Source organism: Triticum dicoccoides, chromosome 7A (assembly GCF_002162155.2).
Source record: "Triticum dicoccoides isolate Atlit2015 ecotype Zavitan chromosome 7A, WEW_v2.0, whole genome shotgun sequence".
Taxonomy (NCBI): domain Eukaryota; kingdom Viridiplantae; phylum Streptophyta; class Magnoliopsida; order Poales; family Poaceae; genus Triticum; species Triticum dicoccoides.
The window spans coordinates 735,788,426-735,801,687 of record NC_041392.1 but is presented as its reverse complement, the minus strand read 5'-3'; the positions used below and the strand labels follow the sequence as shown (position 1 = coordinate 735,801,687).

The window sequence follows — 13,262 nt, the reverse complement described above, 5'->3', positions numbered from 1 at the left end:
TGCAGAATTCTTACAGCATCACATTAACTCTCCCGAAGCCAGTTCCTGTTTGACCAGCAAGCGGAAGCCTTTGAACGAGTTGAAGCCTTTGAAGTTCATGGCTACAGAGAAATCACCAAGAAAGAGTGGCAGACAGCGTCGAGGGGGAACATCAAGAAATCTGCCTGATGACCTCTCAGAGCTGTACAAGACAAATCCAGAAGATGATTACAATCAGCGTAAGACACGAATCCAATGGATTCGAAGATATTGGGCCGAACAATGGTTTAAATACAAGTTTGTGACCCAGGAGTATGCTGAGAAGAATGCCATCAAGAGTCCTTGGGGTGACATTCTCTTCTGAAGCCTTCCACCCAAGACCAGAGTTGAAGCTATTGCTTAGGGTTTTTATCCCTGTATGGTCCGTGGACCACAGCCCGAAAATGCCGACCCATCATCACTGCTCTGGTGTCGTGACGATAATCTCTTCAAGTGCAACTTCCAGCACGCAAAGGCATCGGCCATGGAAAACAAGAAGTCATTGGGACTAGACTTCAACCCTGGTCCTTCTGCTCCCCGGGCTGACGGCACATGCGATGCTGAACCCAATATCGTCGGACCTTTCTACAACCTTGATGGCCTTATCACTCACATTTCTGTTCAAGGTGCCAAAGTGGATCATTCTAATGATGATGCCGACACTGATGAAGCCCCAGCTCCTACTCCAAAGCCGCAGAAGCAAAAGAAGGCTAAAGCTTCAAAGTCAGCTGCTCCTCCAAAAGCTTCACGTGCGAAGCCACTGGCTACTGCACCTCCTGAAGATAGTGTGCAGTCTGAAGATCTATCATGTATTTCCAAGAAGACGGAGATGAAAAAGAATACTGATTAGGCATTGACCCCTTGCTTCCATTCTGCAAGACGAACACATTGATCTATCCAGTGATGAAGATCTTGCAGATGACGCTCTTGAGCAACTGATTAAGAGCAAGGAATAAGCAGAAATCTTCAATGATTTGCCTCTCTTTGACGTGGCAATACTCCAAAACTTCATTGATGAGTGGTTTGAAACCCCCAATCTCAGCTTTGAAGATCTACAACTTCCAATTGGCCTCAGCATCTCTTTCACTGGCGCCATTGCTTCTGAGCTAGCTCTAGCTCAGCACATCGTTGAACTGAAGCACAAGATCGACTATGAGAAAGCTCAGTTCAAGAAGCACATGGCAAAGCTCAGCGTGCAAGATGTCAAAAACTTCAAGGTTATGCTGCACGAGCTCAAGGAAGCTTTTCTCAAGAAACGAGAAGAAGCTAAAGGTTCTCGTGAGCGCATGAAGAATCTGGTTGACAAGTGCGTGCAAGCCTACAATGAAGCTGAGAAGCGCAAGGCTCTTGGGCGTCCTGGCATCAACCCCAGAATGGCTGCAAAGAAGAAGAAGCCATCGACTAACAAATCTGCACCTTCAAGGCGGGAAGAACCTCGCATTGTCTTCCCAAGCAGCATGTCCGGCTCGAAGCCAAAGGTCAAGTCAACTGCTTCAGAACTAAAGAAGACAAGGGCTGCCGAGGCTGAAGCCAGAAAGAGAAAAAACCCTGAAGCTTCTGATGTCGCTCCCTCCAAGAAGAAGCGCAAAACCAAGAAAGATCGGGCTGCTCCCACAGAGCCCCTTATTTTCGAGCCCATCTCGGTTGCTTGTCCTGACTCTTCGCATCAAAAACGACGGATGGTAGTTCATGAGCCTGCTTCCACAGAGGCTCCTGAAGCTGAAGACATTCCAGGAGTTGACCCCACTGCTGCTGAAGACATTGGTCACCATGACAATGTTGAAGATGATGTAGTTCTTCCTCAGATCGAGCACAACTTGGTATCATCGCCTGTTCTCACGAACAGCGAACTCATCAGCATTGGTCGTCCTCTGACGCCAATTGCTCAGGCTGCATCATGGGCTGATCACCCACAACAACAAGACACCCGAGTACTCCCCAACAACAAGTCACCCCACCAGTGAAAGAAGAAGAAGAAGACTTTGAGGCCCAGCCAACTCCATCTCCACAGGCGTCGCCAATGTTACGCAGGCTTCGCAAAGGACCAAGGCCCCAAGTCCCTCTTTCGAGCGTTCTAGAAGGAGAAGTGCACCACCAATCTGTTGCATGTCAGGTGTTCCTAGAAGCCACTCCTACTGTGAATGTCTCCGAGTCTGAAGCTAAAGTTGCTGAAGACAATTCGGCTGCATCAGCCGAAGAAAAACAAGCAGAAGAACGTGTCCCTACTCCCCCATCACTGAAGAAGCTGTTCCTGAAGTGAATGTGTTGGTGCCCAACCCTCCAGCTTCTCAAGTGGAGGTTGAGAATCCTAAGGCTGCCACCACTAACACCACTAAAGCCAATGACGTGGTCATGGCTGAAGACAATGTGGAGCCTGCACCAAACACTGTGCCAGAAGCCAATGAAGCCAATGATGCACCTGCAACAGATGTGCAGCCTGACGCCTCTGTTGATGCCACTGCTCCTGTTCCGCCACCAAGGCCACATACTATTGAGCAAGCATACAACTATGGCCAGCTTATCACTGTCAAATGGCCTCTTCTTGTTCCTCCACCTGCTGCTGGTCCCCAATTTGATTATCACGTCGAGCGCAGGCCTCAGGTTCAGAAGCCAATGCCAAGGCTGCCAAGGTTTCCAGGCACTGCATTTGCACCCGGATCATTCAATATCAATGGCTTCAAAGCACACAACACCTTCTTTAATAGCGCCAAGAACCCCTACTCTAAGGCAAGAATATCTTCTGATCGGTTCTGGAGCTATCAGCAGCGCAGTTATTACTCATGCGTCCTATACAATCAAGGTCGCATTTTTCCACATATGCGTGTTGACACTGAAGCCATAACTGGTCTGCCCTGTTTGGAAGAAGCGCTGGATTGCTTCAGAGAGTATGGCTTGTTGCAGTTCATCACTGACAAGGAGCACTGGAACGAAGAATTGCTGCTCCAACTCTATGCCACTCTTCATATTCGTGGCTACAACAGGGATCCGAAGACTTGGGTCCTTGAGTGGATGACAGGCAATGTTCATCATGAAGCCAAAGCCTTTGATGTCATTGAGCTCACTGGCCTGCCCACTCCAGGTGATCTTTATGAACCTGGTTGTCAGCTTCACCGTGCTGCTATGGAAAGCATTTTTCACAAGCCTGAACCCAACATGAGTCAGATGCTTAGCATGATGAAGCCTTTGCCTCCTGATGCTGAATATCCTAAGGAGTTTTTTGTTGAAGACCTTGAGTATCTGCCATGTATTATCTATCACATTATAAGGCGAACTCTCTGGTCCATCAAAGGACATTCTCCACATGCAAAGCTTGAAGGTGCAACGAAGACTTTGGTCTTCCATATTCTTCACGGCAAAAGCTTCAATGCACAAGACTTCTTCATTCGCCAACTTGCTGCATCAGGATCTGATCTCTTTGGCTTGAAGTTTTACGCTCCATGGATTATGCGTCTGATCAAACTACACTCAGTTGTCACCTATCAGCCCTCTGCTTGCAATCATCTGATTTTTCTGCCAGACGTCGATATGTCAGTTGAATCCATCTATCCAGAGCCTGCCAAGGAGCCCCTTAGTGTTCAATATCCTGATAATCAAAGCTTCTCACAACACATTGAAGGAGTCCCAGCAGTTACTCGTGTTTATCCTCTAGCTGGTACTACCCGTGCACCTCATCGTGCCCTCACTGAAGCCACTGAAAGCACCATTGCACAATGGGCTAAGAAGCAATCTCGTGTTCTCAATGACCGATAGCTTCTGGTTGCCCTTCATCAGAAACAGGATAAGCATCATGACTGGCTGAAGCGCCAAATGCAAAGCCTCTTGGTGGACGTAAACATGATTCACAACCTTGCCACCAAGAATGCCTTTGTCGCCCATGAAACTTGTCGGCGTACATGGAAAGGGCTGACACTTATGTGTTCTGAAGATGATCTTCAAGATGATGGCTTCTCTGAACGCTTCAAGTTCGACTCAACACCTCCGAGGAGGACTGTGCTGTGGCATACTCTGTCTCTTGAAGACTCTGAGTTCTCCTCCACTGCTGCAACAGTGAATGCATGTGCCATCGATGATGAAGACGATGCTACTTCACCACCTTCAGCGTGAATCGACACTGCACCAAGTTCGTCTGCACCGCCAACCAACACCGACGACCCTGCTGCTTCACCAACTCCTCATGGGAACGAGTAGGTGCTCTATGTCTTCAAACCTTTTTGGTCCTTACTGACAAAAGGGGGAGAAGCATATGAGTTTGATAGTCTTCAAGCGGTTCCACATGGGCGGTGGTTTTATATTTTTCCTAGTGTTTACAACTCTCGCCTTTTGATACATTTGGTTCTTTGAGTTGTAACACTTAAACTCGATGGTCGTCTGCTACTTATTTGCTATTTTGTGATGCGATGATAAATTCCGCATGTGCGATGATAACTTCCGCACTTAGGTCATCCTACAGACGTCCATTTTTCATTATGCATGTCATTATCTTCACATACTTTTCATGCATGATGAGTTGTCATCATAAGTTGAAGAGGATCTCCACAAGTACAACCTGCCATGTGCATTTGCATTCCAAAAGAAAATTACTTATATGCACATCTTCAGGGGGAGCCTTTGCCACTTATGAAGACAATACCTAAATCCTTTACATTTCACATACTTTTATCCCCGTTGAAAAGTTCAACCAGTTTGTCATCAATCACCAATAAGGGGGAGATTGTAAGTGCATCTAGTGCCACCCCTAGTTGGTTTTGGAGTATTGACGACAAACCTGGTTGAGGGACTAATGTGTTTGTGAGAATTACAGGATAACATAGGAAGTAGTCCCTCATTAATTCGGTTTATCTACCGGAGATGACCCCTAAAAATGTATGAAGACATTGAAGACAATGGTGGTATGTGAAGATATTCACATTGAAAACTATGACAAGAGAAGACATTGCGTGAAGACTATGGGGCACGAAGACTTAGTTGTTTCATTGTCTCCTTTTCTTCTTTGTTGAGTCATAGGAACCACCGTACTGTTAAGTGGGGTCCAAGTGAACAAAGTCAGAGTGACTGAAGTGATGCTCAACCAAAATCCTATGTCTTCGAGCGAAGACAATAAGAGCAAATCTTATCCAGAGCTGGATAAGTTAGCTTTGCTTGTAGCCCAAGTAAAGTTGCTGCGTGTGTTTGAAATCTGACCGTTGGAACACGTGTCAGTTCCTTAGTGACCCAGGGTCATTTCGGACAAATCAGGTGGGGTTGCCTAGTGGCTATCAATAGCCCACCCCCTACAATCATAAACAGTTGGCTGCTCAGAGTTAGTGTATGGCTTTTGTCGTTTGAGAGCAACCCACCTCGAAGCCTTTGAGAGAGAATTCCTTGCGAGGATAAAGCCCTAACCACCCAGAGCCAAAGAGTGTTAGGCCTCACTGAAGTCTTCCTGTCTATGTGATCTGAAGACTTATTACACTTGAGGACTGTGAATCTCCAGTCGGTTAGGCGTCGCGTTCTGAGCATCCAAGAGTCATTGTGGATCACCGGTGAACGAAGTCTGTAAAGGTTTGGGAGTCTACCTTGAAGACTTACCAGAGTGATTAGGCGAGGACTGGGTGTCCTTAGCTCAAGGGGAATAAGGTGAAGACGCGGTCTTCTGAGTTGAATCTCAGCCTCCCTAACCAGACGTACAGTTGTCGCAGCAACTAGAACTGGTCCAACAAATCATTGTCTTCAACGAGTCATTGGTTTCGTCCTTCCCATTCCTTTACTTACTGTTGGCCCTGGTGAAGTCATTGTATGATTGCATTATCTTTTGTCTTCACTGAGTAACTGATTGTTTTGATTGGCTTCACACTATCTTCCTACCTGATCTATACTGCCTAGCTGCTATTAGTCATTGTGCTTTCACTTCATTGAATACTTGACTATGGCTTGCTTAGTGTAGTCTACCTTCCGCTGCATGGTAATAGGTTAATTTCTGTCGTTTTTCTTCGAAACTTCCATGTTTTGAAGACTTTCATAAAAATCACCTATTCACCCCCCCACTCTAGTCGATCACTAGCACTTTCAGTCGGCCGTTGTCGTGCCATCACCATGTCATGATGCGGTGTGATCACCCCCAGATTCTTGCATGAGCACTACGGTCGCTAGCCGTTGCTCCCCATGGTCGATGGCCACAGGCGGCCCACCAGCCTTGTGGTTGTTCGTGACGCCGTTTCCCATCAGCAGCTCTAACCTTTTCTCCTGGGCTCCAAACACCATTCTCTAGATTGTCGCAAGGGTCCTGTGATGCCTTCCTTATATTTTCGCGGGGTAACTAGTTGTACATCTGTAACCCAGTTATCCACACGCATTTTCCAGTTTACCACCAGTCCACCACCATGAAGACTGCACTAGCGTATTTATGGTACCAGTGAAATTATGGGAGGCGGTGAAGACATTATTGAATTTGACATAGAATTAGTCATTTCGATGGATGCATTGTCCACTCTAGTTGTCCCGAAGTTGTTCAACAAGGAGGGTGCACTTGCTTTATTGGGTGGCTTGACTCCCTGGACAGCTTCTATCAATGACTGGATGATGCAAGATTACGAGGCTAAATTATGGTCCTTCAAGTACTGGATTTACCTGTCAATGGTGGATACATCAAAGACAAGTTTATTCAACTTCCTCCAAAAAGAAAGAGGATAATATTGTTACATTCCACGGCGCAGCTGTTAAATAATGTGGCTGTGCTAAACTAACAGCCTTTTTCAACAAAAAGCACGTGCTACCCTACGATATTGTGAACAATTGAATGAGTCAATATTTCATATTGCTTACTCACCACACCCTCGAAGAGAGTATCGTTTCTACTCGTGAGCTCATACGCATCCTCGTGAATAGTAAAAAATAAAAATAGTACATCAGTTTTAAAAATCTGAATTTTTTTACGGACGACCATTGATGAATTCTGAACATGTGTGCAAATTTCCATGACGAAAAAACATGTCAATATGCTTCCATAGAAAAAACAAAATTGATTCTCTATCTGTTGCGTTTTCATGAAAATTTGAACACATGTCCATAATTCGTCAATTTTTGTTCCAAAAATTTCAGCTTTTTATTTCTTTTACTATTGTTTTTTATTTTAGTGTACAGGAGGGCGCATGTGAGCTGAGGTGTAAGCTCTAGAACACGTTTAGCGGGCAAACGGCTACCCGAAGCGCTCCGAAGCTGCCGGTCATTTTAGGAAAAAAATTGTCTCCTTTCTCCATTAGGAAACTTTTCTCATCTGGGTTTTTTTCACATCCTCCAGGATACTTTCACGGTCATCTTTTGGTGCATGCATTTTGGTCTGTTTTGCATTTAATTCTTTGTTTTAAAAATTCAAAATGGCATAACTTTCAAACCATGCATCGAAATTAAGATCTGATTTCACTGTTGGAATCATCGCGACGTGATTTTCAAAACAAGACCCTGCATGAGTATGTTTAGGCCCCACTAGGTGCAACTGCCTGATAGTTGATGTGCAACTACTTGACAGTCGATGTGCAAATTTCTCCCTACGAGTGGACTTGCAGTTTTCATTGATGACACCTCCACCCCAAAGTACCCCTACCAATCAGATGTGCAATTTCGTCTATTGACTCGACCAACTTTCTAGTAGTCGATGTGCAACTCCCTCCCCCCCTCATAGATCTCCGTTTTCACTATTTAATGTCTTGGCCAAGTGCTTAACAGTGGACGTGCAACTTCGGATGTTGCACCGGCCAACTTCCTAACAGAGATGTGCAACCTTCCCCGTATCCCCCATGGATGTGTAGATGCTAGCATCCCGTCCAAACCACCCATGCTAGTGAGATGTGCAACTTTAGAGCCTTGTCTATATGCAACATTTCAGTATCTCTTATGGATGTGTTGTTTGACCATCCAACTATCCCTGCCACTGAAATGTGCCAACTTTGTCTATTGCCTTGACCAGCTGGCTAACAAACTATGTGCAACTCTGTGTGTTGCCCCCACCAATTAAAACCACATATCCACAAGTAGGAAGGGAATGAGTTGCACATCGACTACTAGGTAGTTGGCTAGAACAACAGACTGAGTTGCACATATTGCTACTAGTAGGGTAGGTGCCACAAGGAAAAACTACACATCTACGAGTAGGGAGGATGGGTTGCACATGCACTACTAGGTAGTTGGCCAGAACAGTAGACTAGTTGCACATCACAAAAAGTTGGTTGTTATGGTTTCTAAGTTGCAACCTCATAATAAGTTGGGTCATGCAGCTCTGAAGTTGGTCTTTAAAAGAACTGACCATGATGTATTGAAGTTTCACCATGCAGTAATAGAGTTGCACCATATAGGACCAAAATTGACATAAAAAAACTTCCGGCAAAACATACTTGTGCGGGATCTAGTTTCAAAGATCTCGTCGTGAAGATTCTAGCGGTGAAAACATATCTGAATTCGAACTCAATGTTTGAAAGATACAACTTTTTAAAAACTTAAAAACTCAAAATAAATGTACGTGAATCTGTTTTTTATGGACCAGTGTGAATAAATTTAATGCCAACAGTCATATGTGCTAGAAGACCAAAAAGTACACATACATAAAAGTGACAGAGTCGGCTGCTTCCTTACGTGAAATAGTGCACACGCACTAATTAGAATTTAGGTAAACTCTATAGCCTCTAATTCTCCACGGGACATATCTGAATGGTCAAGACTTCTATTTCGATTTTGAAGTGCATGAAACATTTTTTATTTGTACGAATTCTTTTTACATTTTATAACAATTTTCAAAATGCAATGTACATTTTCTTGAAACGAGTAAGTAACTTAGAAATATCACACGATTCTTGTTCAATGCTACTACTTTTTCTAAAACTTGAGCAAACTTTTTTACACAGTATGAACATTTTCTAAATGTGCGATGAAAACTTTTTAAAAATGAAATAAATTATGCTTTCACAATAATGTATGTGGCTTCAGTTTAGCCATCAATCTATCTTCACTAGTGTATTTTGCTTTAGTTTACTATATAATTCGATTTAGCCATCACTCTATTTTCACTAGCGAACACAAAGTCTTGAGTTGGTTGCATCCACTCTCTCCACGTCCTACACACTTTCATCACTCGCACTTGTCAATTGAACATATAAACCCTGAACAACTCCTAGGCACAACGAAGCCAGCCACGTCGCCTTTAAATCGCGAACAATACTTGTGCCACCGCCTGCAAATTTTGTGTCCCGCCGAGGGCATTTTAGTAATTGAACATATAAACCCTGAACAACACCTAGGCACAACGAAGCCAGCCACGTCGCCTTTAAATCGCGAACAGTACTTGTGCCACCGCCTGCAAATTTTGTGTCCCCCCGAGGGCATTTTAGTAATTTCACGTCCAAGCAAACACAGTGAAAACCCTAGCCTATCGACAGCCTCCTCTCATCCCCAATCCCATGCCTCCTCTTCTCCCAATCCCCGACTCCTCTCCTCCTCCCCAATCCGCGGCCTCCTCTTCTCCTCCCCAATCCGTGAGCCCTCACCACCAAGAAGCCACGGGCTCCTCTTCTCCTCCCAAATCGTGAGCCCTCACCACCAAGAGGCCATGGGGGGACTGCGCCGCCGCTGGAAGAAAAAAGGAAGAGGAGGTGGCACGGGGGAGACCAGAAAAGAAGTAGCCAAGGATCTATGGTGGGGGAGACCAATGAGACGCAGGGGAGGGGGTCCAAGGCCAAGCCTTCGCCGCCGCCGGCATTGGCATAAGTGGAGGCAGATCAGATCCCCTAGGTCATCGGGGATTGGTCAAGGGCAAGCTCGTCCGGGTCGTCATGGCCGGCGCCGGCAAAGCGAGAAGGCGGAGGTGTCGTGGACAAGGACCCCATGGCCACCTTCACCGAGAGCGTCCTCATCTTCATCCACTACTTCTCCGCCACGGACGTGCCTCCTGCCTTGCATCTCCTTGTTCTTCCTCATCCCTGTTTTTGCTATGTTTTTGGGAGTAATCCTTATTGATTTGATGCAGTTTTTTCGGTAATCTAGTTGGCGAATTTGATGCTTGTGTGAAATATTTGGGGTTTCTTAGGGGGAGAAAATAGCGGTAGTTAATTTATTCGCATTAGTTAGCCTGCTGGTTTAGGATCTGCATCGTTGAGGTCTTTAGCTAATTGCTCTATTCTTTGGTCGAGGGGAAGACGTCCAAGATCATAATATTAGGCTTCTCCCCATGATGTGATGTTTATCGGATGATGATAGTAACATGAGTGTGATCTTATTTGCAGGGAAGACCTACGACATGTTTGCAAGGACGGAAAGATACATAAGATCAATGTTGAATACGTCTTCAAGGTGCTCGATGGGATTGAGTTCCTAGGGTTTTTAGAGCCCCTGATCAAGCATTTGAAGGTCCGTGTGGTTGTCTACTTGCCTCTCCATTCTGTTACAGTCTGTTGTTATTGCTCAGTTGTGTCAGTCAAGCATAAGTTCTTTGAGTTTAGATGTTGGATAGATAAATAATTCTATGTGAAAATGCAAATGAAAGGTGCAGTGGCTCAGTGCTTTAGGTTGTTGGTTACAATGTGGGACCATAAATAAATAGAAGTTATTAACCACAATGGAAGTTCATTGGCTCTTTATATCCTTTTGAACAAGGGATTGCATGAATATGGGATTCCTTTTCCTGTAGCGAATAGCTATTGTGTTTAGATGCAATCATGTTAACATATAAACCCTCAAGAACTCCTAGGAAGGAGAAAGCCCTCCCCCACGCCGGCCGGTTCCGGCAAGCTCCGGCCGCCGCACGCCCCCGAGCTCCCCAAGATCCGCGCCTCCAACCCTCCGCAGCAGGGATTGGTGGACCGGCAGATGTGAGCGGGCTCGTGGTGGAGGCGCAGCAGGGGTTGGTGGGCCGGCGGATGTGGGTGCGCTCCCGTCGCTGCTCGATGACGGCGGCCAGTTCAAGAGGGTAGGTGAAGGCGAGCGGGCAGCGAGACAGAGAGACCTAGCCCACCCCGTGACCCTACCCTCATTCCTCATGCGCCGCCGCTGCCGCCCCCGCCCACGATGGAGAAAGGGAGAGGAAAGATGAGAGGGTCCTATGATATAGTGATTGTTCAACTATATGTATTGGTATGCTATATTTACATCTGGTACAATTTGTGCTTATTACCATGCTAAAACATGCATAGATACTGCTCAGGATTTCAGAGTTGCCAGATCTTCTGTAAACTATTTACAAAAATATAGTGCAGCGTGGTGTTTCCCGTTGATAGTAAGTTGACTGCCAGTTTAAAAGCTCAAACTGTTTCCTGGGACAAATTGTTAAAATATGGTTGTCACTACAAGTAAAGATGACTGGAGTTATTCTTTTTAATTATCCAATTCCCTACCATTGAAGGTATTAGACATATCTTGTATGTATCACCTACTTTATGAGAATATAGGGGTATCGGTTGAGAAGTATCAAAATGTCTTTTTGTTATTTGATCATGAACATATCTGTTCTGTTGTAACAGTCACAAATGCTGCTTCACTTGATGCTACAGGTTTATGTCTTTATTTATTTTTCACCAGGTACGGGGAAGGGAATCAATGATTTGTTGGATTTTATCATGTGGGTTATGAAGATCCATTGCTTATGGTTATGCGAAGGAAAACTGTTCATGGTTAAAGTTTGCTAATATTATTACGCAACAGTCTGTTCCTTGCACCTGTTTTGCAAGCTGGATTGTACGAGAGAATATATAGAGATGAGAAGATTGTCCATTCACTTATTTCTTCTACGGAAAGGAGCATCAATGGTTTTTCCATGTGCTTCCCATTGCCTGGGCACTTGGTGAGAGGACTCTTTGATGTTATTCTTTCAAATAAGCTTTGATATGACTAAGGTGCAACCAATTGAAGTTGTTTTGAACAACCTGCACCTGAGGATATTCTGTTTTTCATAGCTTGCAGCAGTGTGTAGAATAAAGTTTGTACATTTTGTGAAGGGAAAATTTTGTTTTTGCCACTCTAGATTTTGCCAATTTTCCTTATGCCACTCTAGATTTTGACATTTCACTTTTGCCACTCTTAGTTTTTGACAATTATCACAATTGCCATTTCGTGGCAAAAGCAGAATAATTTCATTTCATTTTTGCCACTCTTAGCTTTTGAAATGTATCACAATTGCCACTCCAAAATTTTTGCTTTTGCCACCGGAATGGCAATTCAGATAATTGTCAAGAACTAAGAGTGGCAAAAGTGAAATGTCAAAACCTAGAGTGGCATAAGGAAAATTGGCAAAATCTAGAGTGGCAAAAACAAAATTTTCCCTTTTGTGAATCGTTTCTTTCAGTTTTCCAGCCCGCGATGTTGGGTAGAGAGAGATGGGGATGGCAGCGCTGGGAAAAGAGAGATGGCGGCGAAGGCGGCGGTGGCACTGAGTAGAGGGAGATGACGTCAGCGGAAGGAGCAGCTCGTCTCTCCTCTTCGTATCATCGATGAGGACGTGGGCTACAGGAGCGTGAGGATTGGAAACCTCTTCCTCCATAATCTTGCCGAGCTGTTCCTCCTACTTTGAAGCAACTCGGCGAGGAGAGCAACCTGAATGAGGTTTGCACATTCACTTCCCTTTTTCTGAATCTGTTTTTCTGTAATTCCCTCAGTTATGCATAGGATTACTTGCTAACCTGTACCATAGCCTTTTTGCAATGTTTTCATATAGAATTTTCTTCGGCGTGTGCTTTGATTACAGGCACCCAAAGTGTGGGAAGAATAAAAAGTAATTCAAGTTAGGTGTATTGTTGTCCAGATGAGTTCGTCATGTGCTAGAAGGTGAGCTGAACCCAATCTAGGCCTCAAGTTTCTCATGTCCTTTACAGTGCATTGTTATTTCTGTGAGGTTCACATGTAATTTGTTCAACTATAGTACTCAGTGAATGAGACAAGGCATTACTGCATTTTATTTCGCGGTGTTCAGCTGCAAGAATTCAGTTTGTTTCTTTTTTTTTTGAAGTCATAGATTGTTTTGTGCCAGAAACAGGACAAGTAATGCTCTATAACCTTGGCAGCAAAAATGGTCTAAATTTCATATAGAAGGCCGTGGAATACTTTGCATGTGTTCATTCAAATATATGGAGTTGACCTGTACGTGTTGCTTCTATGCACACTATGTTTCATATGAATTTGTAGGAGAGAATCTCTATAATGGTAATTAAGTATAGTCGATATTTACTCTGTTGCTTTAGGATCGAACAGCTGGACCTGGAAGCCACGAGAGCTGCCCGAGGAAGAGGGCG

General features: G+C 44.6%; 1 long non-coding RNA gene across 1 annotated transcript; it reads left to right on the top strand.

Moving 5' to 3' along the window:
* The first annotated feature begins 12,334 nt into the window (after window positions 1–12,334).
* LOC119328917 lies at window positions 12,335–13,262 on the top strand. Its single transcript, XR_005159221.1, has 3 exons — window positions 12,335–12,576; window positions 12,719–12,798; window positions 13,212–13,262. It is a non-coding gene; the product is annotated as an uncharacterized LOC119328917 (long non-coding RNA).